Source organism: Papilio xuthus, unplaced genomic scaffold (genome assembly GCF_000836235.2).
Source record: "Papilio xuthus unplaced genomic scaffold, Pxut_1.1 DF824888.1, whole genome shotgun sequence".
Classification (NCBI taxonomy): domain Eukaryota; kingdom Metazoa; phylum Arthropoda; class Insecta; order Lepidoptera; family Papilionidae; genus Papilio; species Papilio xuthus.
In genome coordinates this window covers 776,553-791,986 of record NW_013533761.1, presented here as the reverse complement: position 1 = coordinate 791,986, position 15,434 = coordinate 776,553, and the positions used below count along the sequence as shown (strand labels likewise).

The 15,434-nt window shown below is 32.0% G+C and overlaps 1 protein-coding gene across 2 annotated transcripts in view; it reads right to left on the bottom strand.

The window, feature by feature from the left end:
• The window catches only part of tn (tripartite motif containing protein thin), a 32,890-nt gene extending 17,730 nt beyond the window's left edge, over positions 1–15,160 (bottom strand). For both annotated transcript variants that reach the window (XM_013325133.1, XM_013325136.1), the window contains exons 1-3: positions 15,087–15,160; positions 12,585–12,657; positions 1,193–1,274 (exon numbers count right to left, since the gene is read on the bottom strand). The gene's annotated coding sequence lies outside the window, so the exon portion shown is untranslated. The remainder of the gene's footprint in view (positions 1–1,192; positions 1,275–12,584; positions 12,658–15,086) is intronic.
• Positions 15,161–15,434: the final 274 nt, after the last annotated feature.

The window sequence follows — 15,434 nt, the reverse complement described above, 5'->3', positions numbered from 1 at the left end:
AAATTGTAATGTGTTGTGTGATTGTTCAACGAAAAGAGAAACTTGAAAAAATACTTAAGAATAATAAAGTTCAACATTTTTATATAAACAAACTTAACAATATTAGTTTCACAATTTAAAACTAAAAGTCAATGTTTGAAACAATTTTCTAAACTTAAAGTTTGTATTTGTGAATGAAATCTGTTAAAATCTTTGCCAGATAAGTTGGTCGTAAAAGCTCGACCTGACTTGTACGATATTCAAGTGTTCTCACACCTGTAGGCAGCACTGAGATACCGAGTTACTTAGCAGTATCATGTGCGCTTTTTTACGGTCGCCATTTTCTTTACGACACTACTATTGTACAGAGTATAAAATTTTATTCACAAACTGTTTTGAGCTTTTAGTTTTTTTTTTAATAACAATTAGGTGAGATGTTATGTCTGTATTTTTAAACTACATTTAAATTATCAAAATTGTATTAAAACAATATGTAAATCTAATATATTTTTTACGTTGTAAAGTTTAATCAATCTCTGAATCAAGTTTCTAAAAAGTGTACTAGCGAATTAATAACTTGTTAAATTTAAATAAATTAAATAGCAAAATGAAATAAAATAATCTCTGTACATACAATACTCTGTGATAATATCTCGTACACGAGTTTGCGCTCATCTCATCAATTGTAACAATATGAGAAGCGAGCAGAGAGACGGCGGAGTCAACAAATGACTCTATTAACCTTATGTTCTATCTTTGTTTACTCAGAAACATTTTAACGTCATAAAGCCATTGTGCAAAATATCAGTTATAAAGAACATATTATGTGAAAAAAAGATGTCCATGAAGTCAACCAATACACACTAGGATTGTAGTTGACTAAGGCCTAGTCACACCTAGCTTAGATAAACTCGTGCTTCGCGACTGTGAAACTCATACTTTAGTTATCTTACTGCTGCACAAAGGTACGTACACTAAGTAAGCCCTTTAGTGTAAATTTTCTACTAAATTTACCCTAAAGTCACTTCAATGTTTTGAATATCGCTAATAGAATGGGACAATGTTACGATGCTAATTTTAAACAGATGAAACACTTTTACGAAAACAAATTCATTTCTTTCATTTTATTTGAATACAATAGCAAAAAAATATGTCAAACGATTTGTGTTTCGGAACACACGGGTGCATCTGTTCTAAGTTTAGGCTTTCTTACCTCAACAAAGGCGGGCCCGCCGGGCAGACGGGCCCGCTCGCCTGATCTGCTTTCCTTCTCCTTTGTTTCGGAAGGGCCGCACCTGGAATGTACGAATAATGTTTATTTAAATATTTATTCTAAAAGAAACAATGAAAACGGTTGAGGTCACAATTTTAAATCAATTGTGTCAAATACAGAGTCATTTCATGTACCTAATTGGTAATAGTACTATTCAGTTTTCTCTTCAGGTAAGTCAAAGTAACCATGTGTATGATAATTCTAAATAAAAGACAAGGGATTATTTAAAGACAAGACTTTGTTCGTAACAGGGCAGTGTGTCGTTTGACTGTTGGCCAGTCGCCAACATTCTCTAAAGTATGCTCATGAGGGAATCAAGAGACGAGTTAAAAGTCGCATTTTTAGTCGTGACTTGTGTTTTTATATTTTCAATACTAATGGATTTTTCCTTTGTTAAATAACTAATGCCTGAAACTGCAGTAAAGGAACCATAACAAAAGACTACACTCTTGATCTACTGGTCTTGACACATCTCTTTCAACTTGTCCAGTGAAAACTAATTTTGACTAGCTGTGCCTGCGACTGTATCTTATTTTTCTAGAATATTTTTCTTAAGTTGAAGTTGTTCTAGAATTTTTCTTAAGTAAACGTAGCCTAAGTTACTCCTTATAACATCATCTATCTGCCAATAAAAGTCCCGTCCAAATCAGTCCAGCCATTTCAGAGATTAGCCGGAACAAACATACAGACAGACAAAAATAGTATAAAACAATAGCGGACCCGACAGACGTTGTCCTGTCTACACGTCTTTAATTTGAATAAATTGATATGAAGTTAATATTTGATGAAAATTGTGAATCTAAACCATTCCCAGATCCCCTTGAACACACACAAAAAATTTCATCAAAATCGGTCCAGTCGTTTGAGAGAAGTTCAGTGACATACACACTCACAGAAGAATTATTTATATAAAGATAATATAAAACATATATATTTAATATATGCATGTATTATATAATATTAAATCGGTTATTTCAATATTACAAACAGACACTTCAATATTATTTATATGTATAGATTGCATAGTAAAATATATTTTGTTCAACGTTCTTAAAAATATAGTTTCGAAAATAATAATACACAACGTAGTGATAAAAAATAATGAAGTGATAAATATAACGAAATATTTTACTTATAAAAAAAAGGCTAGACGATTTAATATTTTCTCAGTTTTCGCTACATTTAATCTCCGTTCGACCAACAAACGCTTTCAAGATGGTGACCTTTTTTATTCTTATTTTTTTTTTACTTTTTCTGTTATATTGTTAACACAGGACGTGGCATTAAATGGGGCGAGGTGAAAAATAATAAAGTAGAGCCTCGGGCAACAGATATTGTACTTCAAAGGGTTCAGTTGCGAGATCAGACGAAGATAAGTCTTTTACTGGAATCAGCTATTAAATTTTAAAAGGCGCTTGCAAAATTTAAAATGTCACTTTATCTTGAATAATTTTCTTGGTGAAACATTTTCACTGCGGATTGTTCATTTTAATTATTTAAATGGAATCACAAAATGTTATTCTATAGGTATATTATACAAAGCTGTGTAACAAAGCTTAGTATTTAGTTTTGCCACACAAGTTTGCAATTGTTAAATACTATTGAAGTTTGAAAGTTAACTGAAAAGGAGATTACGAAATCAAATAGCCCAGAAACCAGATTAATCCTATTCTAAACACGTTCCTGCGGTTTGGCAGTCGCCCACAGCCCGCACTACGCCAACCGCGGATCCACTAACTTCCCGGTAGCATTTATTCGATTAGTGCCGATTAACACGTTTTGCTAATACTTATTTAAGAGCAGCGCCATCTATTGATTCTAAATTTGCAACTTAGTTACACTAGTACTTAATCGTCACTTATTATAACAAACTATAGCTATACTAGTTGTCGCTTGCGACTCCGTCCGCGCAGAATAGAAAAAAAACGTTAATTCGAAGTCTGTGTTCCTCCAGACTATGTTCTATATCTATTCTAAATTTCAGCGAGATTCATGCAGCCGTTCTGGAGATACCGTCAAACAAACATCCATCCATACAAACATTCGCATTTATATTAGTAAGATTATAAGCTTTTGCTTCATTATGGAAATAACTAGTACTACAGATTTTTTTTTAATAATAACTATAAAAGTCTAATCCAGTTTTTTTTCATCAATCAATTATTATGTTAATAACAATTTACAAATAAGCATAACCTAAATCGTACTACCATGGTAGATTCTAATATCTTTTTTTAAAAGCATTTCAAAACAAATTTTAGCTTGACTACACGAAACGGTCGCAATAACGAGAAATTTACGAGACTGACAAAATCAGAGCAGGAGTGCCCTCACCGCCGCTCAGATGTCGCCACTCGCGAGTGATGGATACGCCGCGTCTGTCGGCACTCAATTACATATTAAAATTGTATTATTCCTACCAAATAGCACTTAAAATGTGAATACCGTTTAAATAAGAATGTGTCTGAAGGACATATTGTGACGTCATATTATTAAATCTATATGAAATCGTAACTAGAGAAACGATTTATGATATAAGCGTCAATAGCCTAATGGTTAAGGGTACGGATTTCCGAAAATGAGGTCGGGGGTTCGAATCCCGCCATTCGATTATTGTCGTAAACCATATAGCACAGGCCTAGATCTTAGTTGGCGTGGTAAAAGAAATATTAGTAAATTTCCAAAAAAATCTGCTAATAATTTATTAAAAAAAAAGTTCATGTACTTACGTGATCCCTAAATTTAAATGCCATTTATTGCCGTAGATAAAATATAGAGTATTAGAATACTTTACATGAAATGTCTTAAATATATGATATTAAATAAAATGTTAAAAACGAATAATTTACTAAAATATATTATTAAAAGGAGTCCCTTTAGGCAAGGTCCCGAAGATACTAGCAGCGTTCCCCCTTTGGATAGCTAAACTAATTTGTCCGAGGAAGCTCCCTAAATTATTTATCTTAAATGTAAACTTTCAGGCGACAGTTTGTGCTGAATGACCTTGAAAATAATTTTAGAGCTAACTCTGGTCAATTTAACTTTTCCTCTATTTTATCAGAGACTCGCAGAATAAATGCAAAGCTCAAAACTACAGGCAAATTATAATAATTTCAATAAATGTTTCCAAGATTCTTCATTCTTAAATAAATCTGACCGTAAGTCTCCGAAACGATTTGTCTTTCTTTCATATTTCCCTAGGGAACGTAAGGTCCCTTTTTGCAAGTAAATTTTTATCCATCCTCAGATAAGCTTAATAGCAACGATCTTTGAAACCTGCAGTCTCTTAGCTTGTAACTCCCGGAGTTATCTGAGAAATAGTTTTATTATTTTTAGTGAAATCGTTTTGCTATTATTGTAATTATGATAAATGGAATTTTCTTTTGCTTTCTGACAGTGTCTTCCATAGAGAATTAAAAATTTTACGGTTGGTTTCTGAGACCAAAATATTTGTATAAAACATATTGTCATCCCTGTCATTATCTTTGACAAAATAGAGATAACAATATATACTAATATTATAAAGCGGAAGAGTTTGTTTGTTTAAACGCGCTAATCTCAGGAACTACTGGTACGATTTGAAAAAATCATTTTTTGTTGGATAATCCATTTGTAGAGGAAGGCTTTAGGCTATATAACATTACGCTGCGACCAATAGATTTTTTAATACTGCGCGGGCGGAGTCGCGGGCGACAGCTAGTATGTTATAAGCAGATATTTTGGTTTCAGAAACACTGGGCAAAATTTAATTATGTTTCTTCGTCAATTTACCAAATGTTGAATGTTAATTAATAAGCAATAAACAAAAAAATATCATCTAAACGTGTGCTTTAAATAAATATATATATATAAGATTTTTGATAAAAGAAAATATGTAAAAAGATATATAAAGTTCATAAGGATTCCCAGCGCAATGTAATATTGCAAGACAGTATCCGATTTTGTTTTATTGTCAGACCTTACTAAAGAGTGCTCGTAAAATTTGAAAGTTACTGTAGCTAGGCAGTAAAAGATAACCGGTCTACTTATTCCGCTTTAACAACTTCATATACAAAAATATAGAAACTTTATGACTAGTCGATTATTACACTTGGATTCTAAATTTTAATAATAATTAAATTATTCAAACTTTCGTGAGAAATTATAATAAACTGATATAAAAACGGCTAAACACTCACAGTGGCGGCGCCGGAATATACGTGAGCGTTTGGCCGTTTTTAATAAACATTTTAAAAAAAAATCTTTGAGGTTAAACAAATCTGCTTAATTTGAATTAGTTCTGAATGTTCCAGTATCAAATATGTTTTTAAGATCAAATACTCCAAGCTTAGTTGTTAAAGTTAAGAACTAGTGACCAAAGTAGTCGTGGATTCGATTCCCAATATACGAATTGTTATATACTATACCAACAAAAGATGGGAAGATGATTTTAAGAAAATAGCTGGACCGTTATGGATCCGCTTAGCAAGAGATAGGAATAGTTGGAAATCTTTAGAGGAGGCCTTTGTCAATTGACAAGCTTTTCAATACAAACAAGTTGCCGATCATTTAAATACTAGTAGAATTGTTTAAATTAATTTAGTTTTTTTTAGTTAATAGGCATGTATAACTATCATAAATTGTAAAAATTGTAAAGCAATAAAGGCTATTTTATTTTATTTTATTTATTATATACCATACCCAAGCATAAGACTAGAGCTAAGTTGTAATGATTAATTAAAAAAATAAACATCTTAGTACCTTTCCTCTACTAATAATATAAATGAAAATGTTTGTACGGAGGTTTGTGAAAAGGTATTTCCAGAAAGGCTGCATCTGCATGCAACAGATCTCACTGTAATTTCACATAGATATAAAATATAATAAGTTTTTTTTAATTCCGCGCATACGGAGTCTCGGGCGACAGCTAGTTAGAAAAGAAATTGTAATGTGGCTTAAAGATACTAAAATTTGATAATGATTTTACTGAAGCGTAATTTTACGAAATAATACATATAAAGTGTATATAATAAGAAAGTCTTCTAATATATTTCCAAACAGTAGTTACGAGTATTTCAAAAGGAAAATTATAAATAAATTTACTTCACTGTAGGGCTGCGTTAGAACAAAAAAAATAATTTTCCCCTTGACTTTAATTAACCTTTGACTTTTAAAGATCTTTACATTTCTTTAATTAAAACGTTTTTGTACTTTTATTCGATTTCTAAATTATTTCCTGTGAAAATGTGAAATTAATTATTTTTTCAATGAACTTAACAGCAAAAGTTGTCAAGTTCAGGAACACAAACTAAAATTTATTTTCAGACGACTCTCCGAATACAAGTTCTCATGTTTCCAAAATGAATAAATAATTAAAAACAAAAATATATTCGTAACTGTTAAATGAAGACGGACATTTAAAAATGGAATATGAAATATGTTACTCGTAACCTAAGTTTCCTCTGACGTAACACTTGTGCAAAACTTATTACATTACTTATTAACTTATTCAAACTTTCGTGAGACATTATACTAAACTGATATATAAACACGGCTAAACACTCACGTGTGAGCGACGGGCCGCGTCCGCGAAATAATACCAGTGCCACTCATCCTGATGAAGGGCCCACGATGGGCTCGAAACTAGTCGGTGCCGCCACCGGACGTATATATACGTGAGTGTTTAGCCGTGTTTATATATCAGTTTACTTATTAACTTTGAAAAAAAAAGATATATTTTTGGTACTGGTGACATTGTACTCATGGATAATATCACAGGCGGTCAAAGGGTTAAAACGCGTATATAACTAAACAGTGTCTTACTGTATTTTTGTTAGTAATAACTTTTGTATTTCTAGTCACTAGTAATAAATAGAATCCTTCTATCCTATATATCTATCTTCTATTCTATCCTAGTTTAACTCGCAGTCCCTCGGTGGGACATAGCTGACGCTAATAATAAAATAAAATGATGTTGATAAATGCATATTTTTGACCTTTGTGTAGTCATATCACAGCTATCTTTGCAATCTTTCTAATATTATAAATACGAATGTTTAGATGGATGTATGGATGTATGTTAGAAACTATCTCCAGAACAGCTCAACGGATCTCTCTGAAATTTGGCATAAATATAGAAAATAATCTAGTAGAACAGATAGACTACTAATTTTTTTTTCTGCGCGGTCAGAGTCACGGTCGACAGCTAGTTATAACATAAAGCAGTTATATTATTAAAAGTATATTTTTACTGTTGTAGAGTCTTATCGCAGCTTGTTAATAATAAATGGATTATAATCACGAACATAGCTCCTAACGCAATGGTATTTTCATAATATTTATGCCGAATTCCATCCAGCCGTTAACGTTTCTTTTGCAAATTGCTTACAAATTACTTAATTTACAATAAAAGGTAAAAAAGACTCACAGAAAACAACACATAAGTACATAAGTGATGTATATACGGATATATTTCAACCGTATAACTTTTTAATCATACTATAAAATTACCGTTAAATATATTGAGCGTCGGTGGCTCAGTGTTCAAGCACTTGACTTGCAATCTGCAGGTCCTGGGTTCGAATCCCGCCATGTACCAATGTGTTTTTCCATTTCCGATTTACATATGTACATTTATTCGACGTTCTTACGGTGAAGGAAAACATCGTGATGCAACCTGCACATATGTGAGAAGTAATTCAAAGATATGTGTGAAGTCAACCAACCCGCACTGGGCCAGCGTGGTTGACTATGGCCTAATCACCCTTAACTTACGGTAGGCTCAGAGCCCCTCGGTGGGGACGTATAGTGAGCTGATGATGATATTGTGTAAAATATTTAACGAAAAAACTCTTCCTTAACACAGATTTAAATAAAAATGGATATGTAATGTTCAAAGAAAAAAATGGTAGATCGAAATTGTTGAGTTCGCAACACGTAAACGCTTGCAAATAATACTTGGGGGTCGCCTTTGATATTTTCGGTTATATCGCTTCATAAATGAGATAAAGCCACCGCTTGGAGCCGAGAAAAGGATTATTTTATTATATTTAGGAGTATAATTCACCGCCTGCCGACAAAAAGTAGGGAAATCTTTTCATACAAAACCGTTGTTTATTACATGCTCTATAGCGGTCGACTGCGACTCCGTTCACGCGGAATTAACATAATTAGTAGCCTATGTGTTCTTCCAGACAATATTCTACATCTGTGCCAAAATTCGCATTTATTACTAGCTGTCACCCGCGACTTCATCCGTACGAAATAAAAAAAACATAGTAGTAACCTATGTGTTTCGCCAGACTATGTTCTATATGTATGCCAAATTACAGCGAGATCGTTGCAGCCGTTTCGGAGATACCTTCGAACAAACATCCATACATCATTCATCTAAACATTCGCATTTATAATATTAGTAAGATATACTAGACTGATCAAATTATATGTCTTCTAATAATTTAAATGTCAAATTAGGTCTAACATACCATCCATTAACATCCTCTTTCCTTTCCTACCCTTTTTCTCTAATAAGGAAAGGATGGGAAGTGAAAGTGGACATTCTGGATGAGAGGATGCATGGAAAGGGAAAATGTTTTCTTTCTGTGCATCCTCTCCTCCGTCGATTAAAAGTAGGTAACGCATATGCAATTGCGTATGTGTATAGGCAACGGTTACTTCGCTATTTCAGCGATTTCAGGTGGCCGCTCGCTCGTTTGCCACATTATGATATAAAAAAAACATACAAATTCTCGCATATTATTATGTTTTGTACAAAATATTTAATGAGATAATATTCAAAATTATATAAATACGAAACTCCAGACTATCGTTAAATTAAGCGACATTTAAGAAGGTATCAATTTTTATTGAATTATGAAGTTTAAAGAGCGAATGCAATAAAATGAAGTTATCAGTACGAATGCAGTGACCAGAGTTATAACTTAAGTTTCTTTTATAGCTTACTTTGACTTGTTATAGCTTAACATTATTCAACTTAATAGCTTTATACACGGATTACACTGTACTAATATATAATTTGAATCGTATTTTATGTCTGTCTTTTAAACAGGAATGTTTAGATGGATGTTTCTTAAAAGATATCTCGAGGACAATCTCGATGATACATGTAGAATATAGTCTGAAAGTTGCATAGACTACTTACTTTTTTTTATTGCGCGAACGGAGTCGCAGGTCAAAGTTAATCAAATATATATTTTTGATATGCGTAAATCATTTTTTCGTATTAAAAAAGAAAGCTTTCTACCAGTTTCAAAAGATGTGACAAACATATGAATTAAATAATTTTCTTTACAACAAAATCTTTTTTATAATTAATTTTGTGTTTACATTTCTCAGGTCTGAAAGGAATGAATTAATTCGTGGCCAGTTTTATTTTAGCTTTACTTATCTGTGTTTTTTTGTGGAAAATATTGTCATCTCTTTCACTCCCTTTGGGAAACAAAAGACAACATGTTTAGTACAATTTTAGGACAGTGCAACTACAGCTGCAACAATACAAGTCGTTGCCTAAGATCTCTAAAAGGAAGACAATTGGATGCGGCGTGCGATGAATTTATAAGTTCATTTCCTTCATTGAAACCTTGCGAGCCATTCGATAGTGTTTGGTTTAACATAGAACAAAAAGAAATCAACAATTTGGTGCAAAATAAATCTTGGAATTGTTTCTTACTTTGAATACGAATTGTAACTGTTATAAAATGTTAATTTTAACAATTTATTTCATAAAACTTGGACTTTAATTTCAAATATCTATTGCAATTGAATTATTCAGATATTAAATCAACGAAAAAGAGTTACAATTGTTTTAAAATGAATTATACGCATTTACTAATGACACATACCGATGGTGAGTTGATGGTGGTTTTCTTTTATAATCGATAGTTAAAACTACTAGCTGCCCGCGACTCCGTCCTCGCCGAAATAAAAATAACTTAATTAGTAGCCTATGTGTTCTTTCAGTCTATGTTCTATATCCATGCAAAATTTCATCGAGATCTGATCCGCTGTTCCGGTGATACCTTTAAACAAACATCCATCCATCTAAACATTCGCATTTATAATATTAGTAATATTGAAAAAAACGTAACACAGTTTTGTTAAGATTTTTAAATTTAAAATTTATATATAATAAATAAAACATTAAACCGTTATTTATTAATGTTAAATTAAACAATTTATCTGTAAATTAATATTGTACTATGTACAGTAACAGAATTAACACAACGCGAGAAAGTTTGACGTCCGAGGAACGTGCTTCAGTGGTAACAAATTAAGGTTTCCTAACATCCGTTTCATTTTGTACCAGCTCGATACGTGTTGGCTTAGTTTCATAAATACGTTATGTTGGTTACATTGGCGACTGAATGCAATAGAATAGAACAAATCGATTTCATTCCGGTATTCCAGTATTCCAGTAAAGATTAATTGTTTAATTATAAAACCGCAGAACAAACTCTTTAATGCATTTTTTCTTTCAATAAAAGATTTCTTCACCACATTTAATATTACATACAAAGAAAGAAAATGGAAATCTTATATATAAAATACTAGCTGTCGCCCCCGACTCCGTCCGCGTGGATATATAAAAAACTTATCTATATAAGTTAAATAAAAAGCAGCTCTTCAAGGCATAAATTAGAAAAAAAAGTATCCTATGTCCGTCTCCTGGCTCTAAGCTACCTCCTCACCAATTTTCAGGCATATCGGTAAAGCCGTTCTTAAGTTATAAATAGTTTAACTAACACGACTTTCTTTTATATATATAGATTGGTGTCACAATGCTAGTTACCATACTCTCTTCTGAAACGACTTGACTGAGATTTATGTAATTTTATAAGCATATTCAATACGACAGATATTCGACTACCATATATTTTTTATTCCAGCACAGACAGAGTCGCGGGTGACAGCTAGTGTTGTATGATATTCCAATAGATAAGATATATAAATATATACTTTAATATAAATTCTAGACATACCTTAACATTGTGTCAACTTTTTATATTTTTACAAATGCCAAATGTTTACAAATTAGTCATGATAACTAATTTGTAAACATTTGGCATTTGTTCAGACAACGTCTTTATGTGTGACATCATAGTACATTTCGTTATTACGCAAAAACGTAAAATCGATAGCTCTTGCTCCAACGTGAATTATTCCGTTTGCCCCCTTATGTTATGTAAAAAAACAAAACAGTACGAATAATTACAATGCATCAAACATGGTCATATGATAGGCAATCAAAATGTAAAGTTCTTCTTGAATGTAGTAATTATGAAGTTGATTTAAAAAGAAACATAAAACAAAGTGTATATCACAAAACTATGGCATACGATGCTACATAGGAGCCATCAAAGTATTAAAAGTTTAAAACTTAAATAATCAATTTAACATCTGACTTATACAGCTGTACTGCACACAATAAAAACATGATTTGATAATATCTATTTCACTATATGTACACTGACAAGTAACAGCTGATACGAACAAGGTAATACATCGTATGTACAGTCAGCTGCATAAATATGTAAACATTTATGAAGCTTCAAAAACTAGTAAAGCGCTTTCGATTTCAGAAATATGTCTACACGCATCCGCCCGTATTCTTCCGACAATGTTAACATGTTGTTGATGGGTTTGTGAATAAGTTTAATTGATACCGACGAACTGTACAAGTTGTTAAAGTTATATACGTGTTTACATATTTATGCAGTTGACTGTACAGATGCATAGGTGAGAGGCGGAACTACGTCGTGCCAAATTCATCGTGAGTCAGTCGATCAGGTCACGAGATGTAAGTTTTTATAATTAGATTGATATTTTCGTCGATAGAAAAGATTTGCGATCCGTGATCAATGCACTTTACGATGTCTGTTCGGTCTTGAATTTAGAAGGACGTTTTGACGCAATCTTTTACATAATTTATGGTTGATAAAAATCTAACAAATTAACCTCCAAATGATCTATAAGTATTAAAAAACTTGCCCAACGATATAAACAATCAACGTATATTTGAATTAATACGCTTCGTATTCACAAGATAAATCTGTTAATAGATAAAAATTTAACTTAGTAGATATATTTTTAATGTACTGATTGCATCGTGGTACCAAGAAAATATCAATTTTTATAGCAATTTTAATATAAAAAAAATTAACTATTAATTTCTTTCAGGTAACATTGTAAGCACAAAAAAAACATTTGAACAGGTAATTAGGAACATAATTAATTATAATGGGTGAACAAAACATAAACAAATGCTGAAGGATTTTTTGTTACTAAAGTTTGTTTTTGTAAGAGGAAAACACAACAGTAAAACCCATAATCTTACCTGCCTAAATGAAAAAACGTAACATCTTTCTGTTCCCACGGGGCGCCGAGTGTTGTGAACTATGGCGACGTACCTGGAAATAAATAAAGAATATAGCTAAAATGACTTAAGATCTACTATATTTGTTTACACTTTAATATTAATAAAGATTAGAATATTAGAAGATATTACGAAATTGAAAAAAAACTTAAAATAAATTTTCAAAATTACTCGATATGTACAATTTTAAAAACATGGCACTATTTTGATTTTTTTTAATTAAAAATATATATAAGTAAGCTTAGAGAGTTTCAAATAAGGTAGCTAAAATACGATAAATATTCCCGGAAATTTCAGTCTTCGAAACATTTTTTATTTCTTTATTTATTCGATAGATTAATAGCTTAATAGATGACCTAACGTTTATTTCAAGCTTTAGATTTTGAGTTAAACCAAATGACTTTATAATTACACAACATATAGTATGTTCAGAAATTCTACAACTATTGTTGTTGACTCATCCTGTGGGAATACAAGGTAATGAAACTTTCTCACTCAACTGTTAACGACCATGCTATAACAATAGCTGTGCTAAAGTTTTAAGATTTTATGTACTTTTATGACGATAAACAAAAGACACATAATAATAAATGAATTTAGTAGCACTACTATACAGTGGAAACTCTATATAACGTCACTCGATATAACACGAAACTCCTTAAAACGTCGAAATTGATTAGTAGAGTATAAATATATCCCTTACTAGATTTTGCACGCGACGCCGTTAGAAGTAGTGTATGTGTTCATCCAGACTACGTCCAACATCTATATGATAAATGTCGTTCATGCATCCGTTCTGGAGATAATTTCTAATATCCATACATCTAAAGTTTCGCATTTATATTAGTAAGAAGTAAAATTTATTCCTATTTAACGACACCTTTCTGTAACGCCGAAAATGCTTAATCAGTTAAGTGAGCTCACACTGTTTGTTGTGGAAAGTTCCAACCCGAAGTTCACTTTTTATTACCAGTTCCCTTTGTTTTTCTTAAAAAAAGGGTCTTGACAGACAGATAGACGGACCACAAAGTGATCCTATAAGGGTTCTGCATCTTTCCTATGAGGTACGGAACCCTAAAAATTAATATAAAAGTATGTTTTTGTATAAGTGTTTCCTTTGTTTTTCTATACTTATAGGGATATTTCCTTCAAGGTTGTAGTTATTATTATCCGTTGTAATTGAATCTTTTCATCAAAGTATCATCCTGTATCAAGGCTAGAATTAATAAATTTAATAACGCCGGTCAAATTACCTCAGAAGGTTCTTTGTAATCTTGTTGATCCTTAACTAAATTCGTTATTCTATCAACAAATTACTTATCTCTTCGTTGTCTCTGAGGATATTTCTTGATTATTATTTATAGCTATATTGTAAGCTTTAATTTGTTAATTTAGTCAACGAAGAAGACTTATCAAGTATTCGTTACTTGTGGTTGCCCCCGACTCTCACTCATCAGCTCACTACGTCCCCACCGAGGGTCTCGGAGCCAACCCTAAGTCAAGGGTGACTAGGCCATAGTCAACCACGCTGGCCCTGGTTGACTTCACACATATCTTTGAATTTCTTCTCAGATATGTGCAGGTTGCATCACGATGTTTTCCTTCACCGTAAGAACGTCGGATAAATGTACATATGTAAATCGGAAATCGAAAAACACATTGGTACATGGCGGGATTCGAATCCAGGACCTACAGATTGCAAGTCAGGTGCTTGACCTCTGAACTCCCGACTCTGTCCACGCAGAATTAAAGCCAAACAAAATTAGTAGTCTATGTTTACTTCTAGACCAGTGTTTCCCAAAGTGGGCGATAACGCCCCTTGTGGGCGCTGCAGGTCTCAAGTTGCGGGTTATAGTAAAAGCTTCGTTTAGAATTCTCCGTTAATATACATACATAGGTCACAATAATTAATTAATTTAATTTGAAGTTATAGTGGTTTTTAAATATGTGATATGGGGGCGCAAAAAAATATTTATTCTCAAAGTGGGCAGTAGACAAAATAAGTTTGGGAACCACTGTTTTAGACTTTGTTCTACATTTGTACCAAATTACAGCAAGATTCATGCATCCATCCATCCAAACATTCGCATTTATAATATTATGTGTTCCAAATTTAAATCTTAATTTGAGATTACCATACGAATCCCACACTTACATCTTTCTAATGTTACAAATGCTAATGTTTGGATGTTTAACACTATATTTTTTTCTACTATGAATTATAACGTAATATGTAAAACACGAACACTTTGCAAAAACTATAATTATCGTATTTACTCAAACCACAACCACACACACAATTTGACCTTCACCTAAAAAATCGCAGCGAAAAACAATTTAAAAACCGTGTTTATTTTCACAAATTAAAATATTTGATTTGCATCAAACTCTATAAGATTATTTTTAATAAATTAGATTAATTTTATTATTACACGAATTAAAAACTAGGTAAAAAAAACTTACTGTGGTACGCGCAAGAAACAAAACTACACTGTTCTGTCACTTCACACTATTCGCTAGCTGAAGTCTAAAAAAAGAAGACACTCAGACTAGAGGTGCGCGAGTGGGTGTACTTAAAGACGTTTTATATTTAATTTAAAATCTATTACCGTTGTATCATTTTTATCTGTTTACCTAGCTTTTTAAATATCATATTCAAAAAGCCAATTTAACTTAACTATTATAGCACAGGAGCTGTTTAGCTCTTGTACTATAATATTATAATGTTAGGTGACGAATAATCACAAAATCAGAACAGAACAGATTGTTGTATTTATACTTAAAGTTCACTTTTTTGTCATATACGTTAAA